At 36.9% G+C, this 14,861-nt stretch overlaps 1 long non-coding RNA gene across 1 annotated transcript; it reads left to right on the forward strand.

Annotated features, from left to right (window-relative positions):
• The first annotated feature begins 787 nt into the window (after nucleotides 1–787).
• LOC147316581 (uncharacterized) lies at nucleotides 788–3,988 on the forward strand. Its single transcript, XR_015124496.1, has 5 exons — nucleotides 788–1,318; nucleotides 1,813–1,881; nucleotides 3,522–3,592; nucleotides 3,711–3,748; nucleotides 3,831–3,988. It is a non-coding gene; the product is annotated as an uncharacterized LOC147316581 (long non-coding RNA).
• The last annotated feature ends 10,873 nt before the right edge of the window (nucleotides 3,989–14,861 follow it).

Raw genomic sequence — 14,861 nt, forward strand, 5'->3', positions numbered from 1 at the left:
TGTGAATAACTTGGAAATCTTAGCTCAAACAGCTGCAAAACCTGTTTGCCCAGCACGGAGACCTTGAGTTCTATAAGATAAAGCCATAAACATGTTTGTCTGAGTCTTCTATCAAAAGTTACAGCTATTCATATGAAGTTGTACAAAAACGCTTTCTTTCGCCAAGACAGTGCATTTCTCACTGTTACATGCATTTGAATGGGGAACTCCACCGAAACAAAGTATAAGTTTTCATTATGTGAATAACTTGGAAATCTTAGCTCAAACAGCTGCAAAACCTGTTTGCCCAGCACGGAGACCTTGAGTTCTATAAGATAAAGCCATAAACATGTGTATCCGAGTCTTCTATCAAAAGTTACAGCTATTTATATGAAGTTGTACAAAAACGCTTTCTTTCGCCAAGACAGTGCGTTTCTCACTGTTACATGCATTTGAATGGGGAACTCGACCGAAACAAAGTATAAGTTTTCATTATGTGAATAACTTGGAAATCTTAGCTCAAACAGCTGCAAAACCTGTTTTCCCAGAACGGAGACCTTGAGTTCTATAATATAGGGCCATAAACATGTTTGTCCGAGTCTTCTATCAAAAGATACAGCTATTTCTATGAAGTTGTACAAAATAGCTTTCTTTCGCCAAGACAGTGCGTTTCTCACTGTTACATGCATTTGAATGGGGAACTCGACCGAAACAAAGTATAGGTTTTCATTATGTGAATAACTTGGAAATCTTAGCTCAAACAGCTGCAAAACCTGTTTGCCCAGCACGGAGACCTTGAGTTCTACACTGTAAAACCCAACAGTGCATCTTACTAAAAGAAGTAAGTTGTTCTTACTCAGTTCTGAAAAATAGTTAAAGTAACTTTCATGAAGTGTGTTAGGTAGACCCAAAAGTATACATATGATATAATAACTTTATTGTAATAAGTACACATTATGTTTTTGTAACGTTTTAAGTACTGTTGCTTTAAACTGTTTAAGTTGTGCTAATTCATTTGTATTAGTCATCATCCACAGCCCCGCCCCCAGTGTTTTGCCTGGACTTGTCGGCCATGAGACAGGATCCTCGTCAAGAGAGTGGAAAGTACAAGATAAAGTTATTTTTATGTTTTTTTGTTAATGCTTACTTCTAGCATACAAAACGTACATTTATCAGACTGCTTTGTTTTAGTTGTACTTCGTTGTAATTTATCAGACTACTTTGTTGTAGTAGCTCGTAACTTAGCTTGCCAGCACACAATTCCCGCCTAGCGCTGTATGGAGTCTGCCTTCACAATTTAAAAAATTAACGGTTGGTGGCTTGTTTCAATCAATAGTTGGTAAGTAGTCTGATTTTTGCAAACTGCATGCCACAAAACCTTTGGTAAAATCAGTGTTTACGCTTTTCTGACTCTGACCTTTATCAAGTTCAAATGTAGCCTACTTTTGCACAGTGAAAATAGTAGAAAATTTATTTAGTGTTAATTTTAAGAGTTTAACGGACAAGTTCGCCTTCACAAATTTTGAATATGATGGTTAGTGGCATTTTAGTCGCGAAATAATTTACCTTTTCAAAGCTGCACTGCACCAAACCTAAACGTTTCTGACTCTGTACTTTCCAAGGGTTAGCCTATTGTGTACTTGTGTAAAATTGCTTTATTATTTTATAACGTATAGAGTAGTTGACCAACCTGAATTGAAAATGAACTGTAGTGCAAGAATAAATCTTACTGTTTTCCAAGCTTGTGTTATTCAGATTGACTGTTTTTAAGTGAAGTAAAAGTAAAAACTGTTCTGCTAGCTTTCTGTCCTCATGGCTTTTGTGTTATTACAGTCTGACGATTGAAGGAGCAGTAGCATGCCGAGAGATCATCCAGCACTGCACTAAAGACAACCAGTAAAGGTGATTTTAAAACGATTTGGTATCAAAATGTGGAATTGCAAGTTGTGTAGTTTGTCTAGTTTTTCTACTGCCATAAAAGTCATGTTGTTGAAGCATTATCGGCTCAACCATGGTCAGTACTCCACAATTTCACCCTTACCCTGTCTCTACAACACATGCATGTGTACATTTAATACATTTAATTCATTAAAGATACACATGTCAACAATGCACACTCCCACGCAAAGAAAAGACGGTTCTTATCCAGATTTGAATAATTATGGATTTTGTTGCTCTATGTGTAATTTTAAAAAGCCATTTATTGAAAGCCAAATGTTTATCCATCTGAGGGGGCATTTAAAACGAAAAGAAACTGTTCCATGTCCTTTCAAGAACTGCAATTTTAAAACCAATGTCTACTCAACCTTCAATGCCCACAAATGCAGAGACCACCAAAATTCAACAAGTTACGATGAAGGCATTGTGCAAAGTGTTATAAATGTAGAACAAAAAGATGACATGCAGCTTGATTCAATAGAGTCATCAGATGACAATCAAGTGGCATCCACCAGTGACATCAGTGGAATTGAGGGTTTAGAAGAGCAGTTGCAATACAATCTGGCTGGATTTTTCTTGAAAATGCAGACCCTTCTCCATGTGTCCCAGAGAGCAACACAGGAGATTATTGAGCATATTGATCAGTTGTTTTTGTTATCACAACCTTTGGTTAGAAAATCAGTTGTAGATATACTGAAAAAGCACAACTGTACATATACGGACAAACTGGTGGATGAGATTTGTCAGGCAGTTTCTGATAGTAATGTTTTACATAAATGTGTCACATCTGAAGGACCACTATCTACAGCAAAGAGGAGGAAATCATATTATGAAGAAAATTTTCCATATGTCAAACCTGTGGAGTATTTAATTGAATCGTCAAAGCACACTTATATGTATGTGCCTATTCTCACATCTTTGCAATTGTTGTTGAAAAAAAATGATGTGCTTGAAGAAATTAAACAAGCACCCACACAGATTCCTGGACATTTCATGTCATTTTGTGATGGATCCTACTACCAGGAAAATGTTCTACTGTCACAAGAGGGACAGAAATTGTCAATGATACTTTATGTGGATGATTTTGATCACAAACCCACTTGGTACCTCAAAGAAAATACATAAAGTCTTTGCAGTTTATTGGACACTGGAAAACTTTCCAGTTAAATCTTGTTCTGCTCTACACTGCACCCAGCTTGCTCTGCTGTGCAATTCCAATGATGTACGCCAGTTTGGGTGTAAGGAAATGCTGTCACCACTCTTAAATGATCTGAAAACTCTTGAAGAAGTAGGTGCCTACATTGAGACTCTTGGTGAATGTCTTAAAGGCACTGTCTACTCTGTTGTGGCAGACAACCTTCTGCCCATGGACTTGCTGGTTTCAATGAGAGTTTCAGGTCTACATATTTCTGTAGGTTTTGTCATGCCACCCAAACAGAAATGCAAACAGAAAATGCTGTTACAGGGAATTATGTAATGAGAACAAAAGATGCTCATGATAATTATTGTGCAAGAGCTTCAGAATGATGACATTAAGGAAAACTATGGTGTTAAAAACACCTGTGTTCCTTCTGACCATCTCTCTTTCTTTCATCCTGTCACAGGCTTCCCACCTGACTTCCTACACGACCTGTTTGAAGGTGTCATTTCAGTGGAGTTGGCACATTGTTTAAAGGTTTGATTTCTAAGAGATATTTTAACTTAGAAGACTTAAACAGAGCAATTCTGCACTTTCCATACCAACATTCTGACAAAGTTAATCGCCCTCATCCAATAACCTCAAATTTTGCCAGGCGAGGGACCATGGCCAGCACTCTTTCATGAGACACAGGTAAGTACAACTATGTATATAACATTTGCTGCTCATATAGTATGCTGTGTTTTGCTTATAATATTTTTGGAATTCTCTTCAGCTCTACTTTGAATTTCATCGGATCACCAATCAGAATCTGCCACATGTGTTTTATGCTGCGCTGGATGATTATGCTCCTCAGCTGACTGGACTTTACAAAAAGAGGAAAACTGGACGGGTCGGTGAAAGGATGGAGCAGCTTTTGTCGGCATATGGAAAACAGGTATTTAAAAGATACTAATTATTATTCTGCTTGCTTGGCAGTTGCCATTGTTATGTGTTTGTTTATTTATATATATATATATTAGGGCTGCCACAAACGATTATTTTGATAGTCGACTAGTCACCGATTATTTTTGCGATTAGTCGACTAATCAGATCATCATCCACTGAACGTAAAAGTACAGCTTATTGCACCAGCAGCATCTGCTCTTATATAACTATCATTAGCTTACAGCTTTAAGTGTTTAAGGTCTGTGCTAACTAAAAATAAAGACAAGATGATAGTTAATTGAATTCTAATTAAATGTGCAGATTGTTTCGGTGGAGTTTAATAAACTCAGCCGATTTACTCAGGAACAAATAAAATACTGAAAAAAGCCAAACAATAACATTTTTAAGTTATCTAAGTGACTTGTATATGTTTAACCTGAGTAGGGCGGTGGGTTTGAAAACGATCTGCCGGGAGTCCGGTGCTCTCATGGCCCCCGGCTAGCTATCGAGCTAGTGGGTAACAGACGCCTCCGAAAACGTCGGAGCGCTTTTGAAAATATGTGGTGTCTTGATAAACTGAGCAGATATTTGAGGTTTACACAGCTACATTCTCGCCTGAAAATATGTTAAACGTTTATTTTGTGACCCAGAAAGAATAATAAGAGTAATATTAAAACTAACTAGCTGCCGCCATTGTTGACAACTGCGCTGGGCCGCGCTATGAATTCTGGGACACAGTTTCTTCTTCTTCGGGGTTTAATGGCAGCTGGCATCCTTGTACATGCAGTACTGCCATCTTCTGTTTCAGTCCGTTATTACACTCTTAAATCCTGCTACTTATTCCTGCTTTTGGGATCTTACAAAGCTTCAAATGACGCGTCGACTATTAAATCAGTCGTCGACGATTTTGATAGTCGACGTAATCGTGACTAGTCGACTAATCGTGGCAGCCCTAATATATATATATATATATATATATATATATATATATATATATATATATATATATATATATATATATATATATATATATATATATAAGGACACAAACGACATCTATGCAAATAGAACAGCAGTTCTGGCCGGCCTACCAATGTACCTCAGAGATTTTCAAAACATGCAAGGTACTTTGGTATTACAATAATTTGCACATTTGAATTTAAAAAAGGTTGAAAGGAGTTTATAAGTCATCTGGACTTGGGTTGAAAGTTGAAGACGTGAAGTTGAATGACTTATAAACTTCTTTCATCCTTGATTTGACTACCTGGATGAATGAAAAATGAACCTTCACTGTCAACTTAAAACATGTTATGATATATAGAATTTGAAAAACTGAAGAAAGGTGCCTGAACATTTGTATTTATGCTTTTAACAGAGATATTACAGATGAATAATTGTGCACTCTGTATTATATCTTAGGGTGAAATTGAGTTCTATGAAGCCATAGAATTGCTCTGGTTGCTGATGTCGATGAAGAGGAGGTGCCTGGAGGAGTTCCTTTCTCACCACGCCAAGTGTTCATAGAACTTGAAGATCAGTTTGTTATGACTCATCACTCATGGACTGATGCCCTGGTGTCTTTGTTTGGGCTAATCTATGCTCTGCATCTGAGCTATCCTATGAAGTATACTGGCTTTTTTGAGTTCATTCAAGTAGTGTTGCTGAAGCTAGACGATGAGAGAAAGCAACTAAAACCAAAATTGCAGACACTAAAAAATGAGCTTGTGCAGATGATGTTTGTTTTTCACTGGTCACTATATTCGTGCTTTTTCAGTTATCTGTGAATGGCTTCAATAGTTTTATTTGTTCTGGGTAATTAGCTTTCTAAAAGGCAATGTGGAGAAAGCTAAGAATAAGGAGAAAATTCATATTTGACATTTTGTTTGTGATTGAAAAAAATCTTCACATAGTGTGTAATCTTAAGCTTATTTCTAAAAACATATTTTAGTTACATGGAAATCTTTTGCGAGATAACTGATAATTAGTCAATATGTACAGTATACTTTCATGCTTTATTTTTTAATTGTGTGATGAGTGCCAGTTCACTCGAGGTCTGGGCAAAACTGTTGCGAAGCCACAAATACCTTTGAGAATACCTTTTGTTAGTGACATCCTTAGTTCAGCTGTTTTCTATAGTTGCATTGCTGTAGTGCATGTGATTTCATTATTATACTAAATGTTACTTAAAATTGTGATTGTTATGGCTCTAATTGCCTCTAGACTATTGTTTTTTTATGATGTACACCTATGTATCAGGTCTACATGACTAAATTTGTGTTTTGTACATTTAATCGATTTTCAAAATGCTACAAAAAACATTAAAAATTCCCTAAAAGTGCAAGTTTTAAAATGCCTAATTATTTGTTATTTGATAATGGCTTTAGCAGTCATAGGTTATGACTGAAAGTATGGTTGTATTCATTCTGTATTTTCTCTGCAGTTAAAGTTAATAAAAACTGAATGGAAAGAATAATAGCTTGGTTTTGCGTTAATAGTACTTGAACCATTTGGTGCAATCGGTTTCCCCAATTGGATTAAGTTGTTTAAATACAACTATTTAAGTTAATTTAACTTAATTTGAATATGAGCATGTAACACTTTAAATAAGTTTGAATAAATACAGCATCTTAGTACAAGAAATTTAATGGTTTAAGTTGAAACATACTAAATACAATGAGTAAATAAACATAATGCATTTGAGTTACATTATCATATTTGCTTTGGGTTCTTGGGACTCTAATAAAGTACTTAAATAACCCCAAACTGTTTAAGTTATAAAACCTGAATCAATTGGTGCAATCGGTTTCCCCAAATCATTTGAGTTAACTTAACTTGTCAGGTTTTACAGTGTATAAGATAAAGCCATAAACATGTGTATCCGAGTCTTCTATCAAAAGTTACAGCTATTTATATGAAGTTGTACAAAAACGCTTTCTTTCGCCAAGACAGTGCGTTTCTCACTGTTACATGCATTTTGAATGGGGAACTCGACCGAAACAAAGTATAGGTTTTCATTATGTGAAAAATTGGAAATCTTAGCTCAAACAGCTGCAAAACCTGTTTTTCCTGCACGGAGACCTTGAGTTCTATAAGACAGGGCCATAAACATGTTTGTCTGAGTCTTCTATCAAAAGATACAGCTATTTCTATGAAGTTGTACAAAATAGCTTTCTTTCGCCAAGACAGTGCGTTTCTCACTGTTACATGCATTTGAATGGGGAACTCGACCGAAACAAAGTATAAGTTTTCATTATGTGAATAACTTGGAAATCTTAGCTCAAACAGCTGCAAAACCTGTTTGCCCAGCACGGAGACCTTGAGTTCTATAAGATAAAGCCATAAACATGTGTATCCGAGTCTTCTATCAAAAGTTACAGCTATTTCTATGAAGTTGTACAAAAACGCTTTCTTTCGCCAAGACAGTGCGTTTCTCACTGTTACATGCATTTTGAATGGGGAACTCGACCGAAACAAAGTATAGGTTTTCATTATGTGAATAACTTGGAAATCTTAGCTCAAACAGCTGCAAAACCTGTTTTCCCAGCACGGAGACCTTGAGTTCTATAAGATAAAGCCATAAACATGTTTGTTTGAGTCTTTTATCAACAGTTACAGCTATTTATATGAAGTTGTACAAAAACGCTTTCTTTCGCCAAGACAGTGCGTTTCTCACTGTTACATGCATTTGAATGGGGAACTCGACCGAAACAAAGTATAGGTTTTCATTATGTGAATAACTTGGAAATCTTAGCTCAAACAGCTGCAAAACCTGTTTGCCCAGCACGGAGACCTTGAGTTCTATAAGATAAAGCCATAAACATGTGTATCTGAGTCTTCTATCAAAAGTTACAGCTATTCATATGAAGTTGTACAAAAACGCTTTCTTTCGCCAAGACAGTGCGTTTCTCACTGTTACATGCATTTGAATGGGGAACTCGACCGAAACAAAGTATAAGTTTTCATTATGTGAATAACTTGGAAATCTTAGCTCAAACAGCTGCACAACCTGTTTGCCCAGCACGGAGACCTTGAGTTCTATAAGATAAAGCCATAAACATGTGTATCCGAGTCTTCTATCAAAAGTTACAGCTATTTCTATGAAGTTGTACAAAAACGCTTTCTTTCGCCAAGACAGTGCGTTTCTCACTGTTACATGCATTTGAATGGGGAACTCGACCGAAACAAAGTATAAGTTTTCATTATGTGAATAACTTGGAAATCTTAGCTCAAACAGCTGCAAAACCTGTTTGCCCAGCACGGAGACCTTGAGTTCTATAAGATAAAGCCATAAACATGTGTATCCGAGTCTTCTATCAAAAGTTACAGCTATTTATATGAAGTTGTACAAAAATGCTTTCTTTCGCCAAGACAGTGCGTTTCTCACTGTTACATGCATTTTGAATGGGGAACTCCACCGAAACAAAGTATAGGTTTTCATTATGTGAATAACTTGGAAATCTTAGCTCAAACAGCTGCAAAACCTGTTTTCCCAGCACGGAGACCTTGAGTTCTATAAGATAAAGCCATAAACATGTGTATCCGAGTCTTCTATCAAAAGTTACAGCTATTTATATGAAGTTGTACAAAAATGCTTTCTTTCGCCAAGACAGTGCGTTTCTCACTGTTACATGCATTTTGAATGGGGAACTCGACCGAAACAAAGTATAGGTTTTCATTATGTGAATAACTTGGAAATCTTAGCTCAAACAGCTGCAAAACCTGTTTTCCCAGCACGGAGACCTTGAGTTCTATAAGATAAAGCCATAAACATGTTTGTTTGAGTCTTTTATCAACAGTTACAGCTATTTATATGAAGTTGTACAAAAACGCTTTCTTTCGCCAAGACAGTGCGTTTCTCACTGTTACATGCATTTGAATGGGGAACTCGACCGAAACAAAGTATAAGTTTTCATTATGTGAATAACTTGGAAATCTTAGCTCAAACAGCTGCAAAACCTGTTTGCCCAGCACGGAGACCTTGAGTTCTATAAGATAAAGCCATAAACATGTGTATCTGAGTCTTCTATCAAAAGTTACAGCTATTCATATGAAGTTGTACAAAAACGCTTTCTTTCGCCAAGACAGTGCGTTTCTCACTGTTACATGCATTTGAATGGGGAACTCGACCGAAACAAAGTATAAGTTTTCATTATGTGAATAACTTGGAAATCTTAGCTCAAACAGCTGCAAAACCTGTTTTCCCAGCACGGAGACCTTGAGTTCTATAAGATAAAGCCATAAACATGTTTGTCTGAGTCTTCTATTAAAAGTTACAGCTATTTATATGAAGTTGTTACAAAATAGCTTTCTTTCGCCAAGACAGTGCGTTTCTCACTGTTACATGCATTTGAATGGGGAACTCCACCGAAACAAAGTATAGGTTTTCATTATGTGAATAACTTGGAAATCTTAGCTCAAACAGCTGCAAAACCTGTTTTCCCAGCACGGAGACCTTGAGTTCTATAAGATAAAGCCATAAACATGTTTGTTTGAGTCCTTTATCAACAGTTACAGCTATTTCTATGAAGTTGTACAAAATAGCTTTCTTTCGCCAAGACAGTGCGTTTCTCACTGTTACATGCATTTGAATGGGGAACTCGACCGAAACAAAGTATAGGTTTTCATTATGTGAATAACTTGGAAATCTTAGCTCAAACAGCTGCACAACCTGTTTGCCCAGCACGGAGACCTTGAGTTCTATAAGATAAAGCCATAAACATGTGTATCCGAGTCTTCTATCAAAAGTTACAGCTATTTATATGAAGTTGTACAAAAACGCTTTCTTTCGCCAAGACAGTGCGTTTCTCACTGTTACATGCATTTGAATGGGGAACTCGACCGAAACAAAGTATAAGTTTTCATTATGTGAATAACTTGGAAATCTTAGCTCAAACAGCTGCAAAACCTGTTTGCCCAGCACGGAGACCTTGAGTTCTATAAGATAAAGCCATAAACATGTGTATCCGAGTCTTCTATCAAAAGTTACAGCTATTTATATGAAGTTGTACAAAAACGCTTTCTTTCGCCAAGACAGTGCGTTTCTCACTGTTACATGCATTTTGAATGGGGAACTCGACCGAAACAAAGTATAGGTTTTCATTATGTGAATAACTTGGAAATCTTAGCTCAAACAGCTGCAAAACCTGTTTTCCCAGCACGGAGACCTTGAGTTCTATAAGATAAAGCCATAAACATGTTTGTTTGAGTCTTTTATCAACAGTTACAGCTATTTATATGAAGTTGTACAAAAACGCTTTCTTTCGCCAAGACAGTGCGTTTCTCACTGTTACATGCATTTGAATGGGGAACTCGACCGAAACAAAGTATAGGTTTTCATTATGTGAATAACTTGGAAATCTTAGCTCAAACAGCTGCAAAACCTGTTTTCCCAGCACGGAGACCTTGAGTTCTATAAGATAAAGCCATAAACATGTTTGTCTGAGTCTTCTATCAAAAGATACAGCTATTTATATGAAGTTGTACAAAAACGCTTTCTTTCGCCAAGACAGTGCGTTTCTCACTGTTACATGCATTTGAATGGGGAACTCGACCGAAACAAAGTATAAGTTTTCATTATGTGAATAACTTGGAAATCTTAGCTCAAACAGCTGCAAAACCTGTTTGCCCAGCACGGAGACCTTGAGTTCTATAAGATAAAGCCATAAACATGTTTGTTTGAGTCTTCTATCAAAAGTTACAGCTATTCATATGAAGTTGTACAAAAACGCTTTCTTTCGCCAAGACAGTGCGTTTCTCACTGTTACATGCATTTGAATGGGGAACTCGACCGAAACAAAGTATAAGTTTTCATTATGTGAATAACTTGGAAATCTTAGCTCAAACAGCTGCAAAACCTGTTTGCCCAGCACGGAGACCTTGAGTTCTATAAGATAAAGCCATAAACATGTTTGTTTGAGTCTTTTATCAACAGTTACAGCTATTTATATGAAGTTGTACAAAAACGCTTTCTTTCGCCAAGACAGTGCGTTTCTCACTGTTACATGCATTTGAATGGGGAACTCCACCGAAACAAAGTATAGGTTTTCATTATGTGAATAACTTGGAAATCTTAGCTCAAACAGCTGCAAAACCTGTTTTCCCAGCACGGAGACCTTGAGTTCTATAAGATAAAGCCATAAACATGTTTGTCTGAGTCTTCTATCAAAAGTTACAGCTATTCATAAGAAGTTGTACAAAAACGCTTTCTTTCGCCAAGACAGTGCGTTTCTCACTGTTACATGCATTTGAATGGGGAACTCGACCGAAACAAAGTATAAGTTTTCATTATGTGAATAACTTGGAAATCTTAGCTCAAACAGCTGCAAAACCTGTTTGCCCAGCACGGAGACCTTGAGTTCTATAAGATAAAGCCATAAACATGTTTGTTTGAGTCTTTTATCAACAGTTACAGCTATTTATATGAAGTTGTACAAAAACGCTTTCTTTCGCCAAGACAGTGCGTTTCTCACTGTTACATGCATTTGAATGGGGAACTCGACCGAAACAAAGTATAAGTTTTCATTATGTGAATAACTTGGAAATCTTAGCTCAAACAGCTGCAAAACCTGTTTGCCCAGCACGGAGACCTTGAGTTCTATAAGATAAAGCCATAAACATGTGTATCCGAGTCTTCTATCAAAAGTTACAGCTATTTATATGAAGTTGTACAAAAACGCTTTCTTTCGCCAAGACAGTGCGTTTCTCACTGTTACATGCATTTGAATGGGGAACTCGACCGAAACAAAGTATAAGTTTTCATTATGTGAATAACTTGGAAATCTTAGCTCAAACAGCTGCAAAACCTGTTTTCCCAGCACGGAGACCTTGAGTTCTATAAGATAAAGCCATAAACATGTTTGTCTGAGTCTTCTATCAAAAGTTACAGCTATTTATATGAAGTTGTACAAAAACGCTTTCTTTCGCCAAGACAGTGCGTTTCTCACTGTTACATGCATTTGAATGGGGAACTCGACCGAAACAAAGTATAGGTTTTCATTATGTGAATAACTTGGAAATCTTAGCTCAAACAGCTGCAAAACCTGTTTGCCCAGCACGGGAACCTTGAGTTCTATAAGATAAAGCCATAAACATGTGTATCCGAGTCTTCTATCAAAAGTTACAGCTATTTATATGAAGTTGTACAAAAACGCTTTCTTTCGCCAAGACAGTGCGTTTCTCACTGTTACATGCATTTTGAATGGGGAACTCGACCGAAACAAAGTATAGGTTTTCATTATGTGAATAACTTGGAAATCTTAGCTCAAACAGCTGCAAAACCTATTTGCCCAGCACGGAGACCTTGAGTTCTATAATATAAAGCCATAAACATGTTTGTCTGAGCCTTCTATCAAAAGTTACAGCTATTTCTATGAAGTTGTACAAAAACGCTTTCTTTCGCCGAGACAGTGCGTTTCTCACTGTTACATGCATTTGAATGGGGAACTCGACCGAAACAAAGTATAAGGTTTCATTATGTGAATAACTTGGAAATCTTAGCTCAAACAGCTGCAAAACCTGTTTTCCCAGCACGGAGACCTTGAGTTCTATAATATAAGGCCATAAACATGTTTGTCTGAGTCTTCTATCAAAAGTTACAGCTATTTCTATGAAGTTGTACAAAAACGTTTTCTTTCGCCAAGACAGTGCGTTTCTCACTGTTACATGCATTTTGAATGGGGAACTCGACCGAAACAAAGTATAGGTTTTCATTATGTGAATAACTTGGAAATCTTAGCTCAAACAGCTGCAAAACCTGTTTGCCCAGCACGGAGACTTTGAGTTCTATAAGATAAAGCCATAAACATGTGTATCCGAGTCTTCTATCAAAAGTTACAGCTATTTCTATGAAGTTGTACAAAAACGCTTTCTTTCGCCAAGACAGTGCGTTTCTCACTGTTACATGCATTTGAATGGGGAACTCGACCGAAACAAAGTATAGGTTTTCATTATGTGAATAACTTGGAAATCTTAGCTCAAACAGCTGCAAAACCTGTTTGCCCAGCACGGAGACCTTGAGTTCTATAAGATAAAGCCATAAACATGTGTATCCGAGTCTTCTATCAAAAGTTACAGCTATTTCTATGAAGTTGTACAAAAACGCTTTCTTTCGCCAAGACAGTGCGTTTCTCACTGTTACATGCATTTGAATGGGGAACTCGACCGAAACAAAGTATAAGTTTTCATTATGTGAATAACTTGGAAATCTTAGCTCAAACAGCTGCAAAACCTGTTTTCCCAGCACGGAGACCTTGAGTTCTATAAGATAAAGCCATAAACATGTTTGTCTGAGTCTTCTATCAACAGTTACAGCTATTTATATGAAGTTGTACAAAAACGCTTTCTTTCGCCAAGACAGTGCGTTTCTCACTGTTACATGCATTTGAATGGGGAACTCGACCGAAACAAAGTATAGGTTTTCATTATGTGAATAACTTGGAAATCTTAGCTCAAACAGCTGCAAAACCTGTTTTCCCAGCACGGAGACCTTGAGTTCTATAAGATAAAGCCATAAACATGTTTGTCTGAGTCTTCTATCAAAAGTTACAGCTATTCATAAGAAGTTGTACAAAAACGCTTTCTTTCGCCAAGACAGTGCGTTTCTCACTGTTACATGCATTTGAATGGGGAACTCGACCGAAACAAAGTATAAGTTTTCATTATGTGAATAACTTGGAAATCTTAGCTCAAACAGCTGCAAAACCTGTTTGCCCAGCACGGAGACCTTGAGTTCTATAAGATAAAGCCATAAACATGTTTGTTTGAGTCTTTTATCAACAGTTACAGCTATTTATATGAAGTTGTACAAAAACGCTTTCTTTCGCCAAGACAGTGCGTTTCTCACTGTTACATGCATTTGAATGGGGAACTCGACCGAAACAAAGTATAAGTTTTCATTATGTGAATAACTTGGAAATCTTAGCTCAAACAGCTGCAAAACCTGTTTGCCCAGCACGGAGACCTTGAGTTCTATAAGATAAAGCCATAAACATGTGTATCCGAGTCTTCTATCAAAAGTTACAGCTATTTATATGAAGTTGTACAAAAACGCTTTCTTTCGCCAAGACAGTGCGTTTCTCACTGTTACATGCATTTGAATGGGGAACTCGACCGAAACAAAGTATAAGTTTTCATTATGTGAATAACTTGGAAATCTTAGCTCAAACAGCTGCAAAACCTGTTTTCCCAGCACGGAGACCTTGAGTTCTATAAGATAAAGCCATAAACATGTTTGTCTGAGTCTTCTATCAAAAGTTACAGCTATTTATATGAAGTTGTACAAAAACGCTTTCTTTCGCCAAGACAGTGCGTTTCTCACTGTTACATGCATTTGAATGGGGAACTCGACCGAAACAAAGTATAGGTTTTCATTATGTGAATAACTTGGAAATCTTAGCTCAAACAGCTGCAAAACCTGTTTGCCCAGCACGGGAACCTTGAGTTCTATAAGATAAAGCCATAAACATGTGTATCCGAGTCTTCTATCAAAAGTTACAGCTATTTATATGAAGTTGTACAAAAACGCTTTCTTTCGCCAAGACAGTGCGTTTCTCACTGTTACATGCATTTTGAATGGGGAACTCGACCGAAACAAAGTATAGGTTTTCATTATGTGAATAACTTGGAAATCTTAGCTCAAACAGCTGCAAAACCTATTTGCCCAGCACGGAGACCTTGAGTTCTATAATATAAAGCCATAAACATGTTTGTCTGAGCCTTCTATCAAAAGTTACAGCTATTTCTATGAAGTTGTACAAAAACGCTTTCTTTCGCCGAGACAGTGCGTTTCTCACTGTTACATGCATTTGAATGGGGAACTCGACCGAAACAAAGTATAAGGTTTCATTATGTGAATAACTTGGAAATCTTAGCTCAAACAGCT

Source organism: Aulonocara sp. 'chitande type north' Nkhata Bay, linkage group LG13, assembly GCF_057382095.1.
Source record: "Aulonocara sp. 'chitande type north' Nkhata Bay isolate Kocher_YH1m ecotype deep benthic linkage group LG13, A_spYH_male_GT1.1, whole genome shotgun sequence".
NCBI lineage: Eukaryota > Metazoa > Chordata > Actinopteri > Cichliformes > Cichlidae > Aulonocara > Aulonocara sp. 'chitande type north' Nkhata Bay.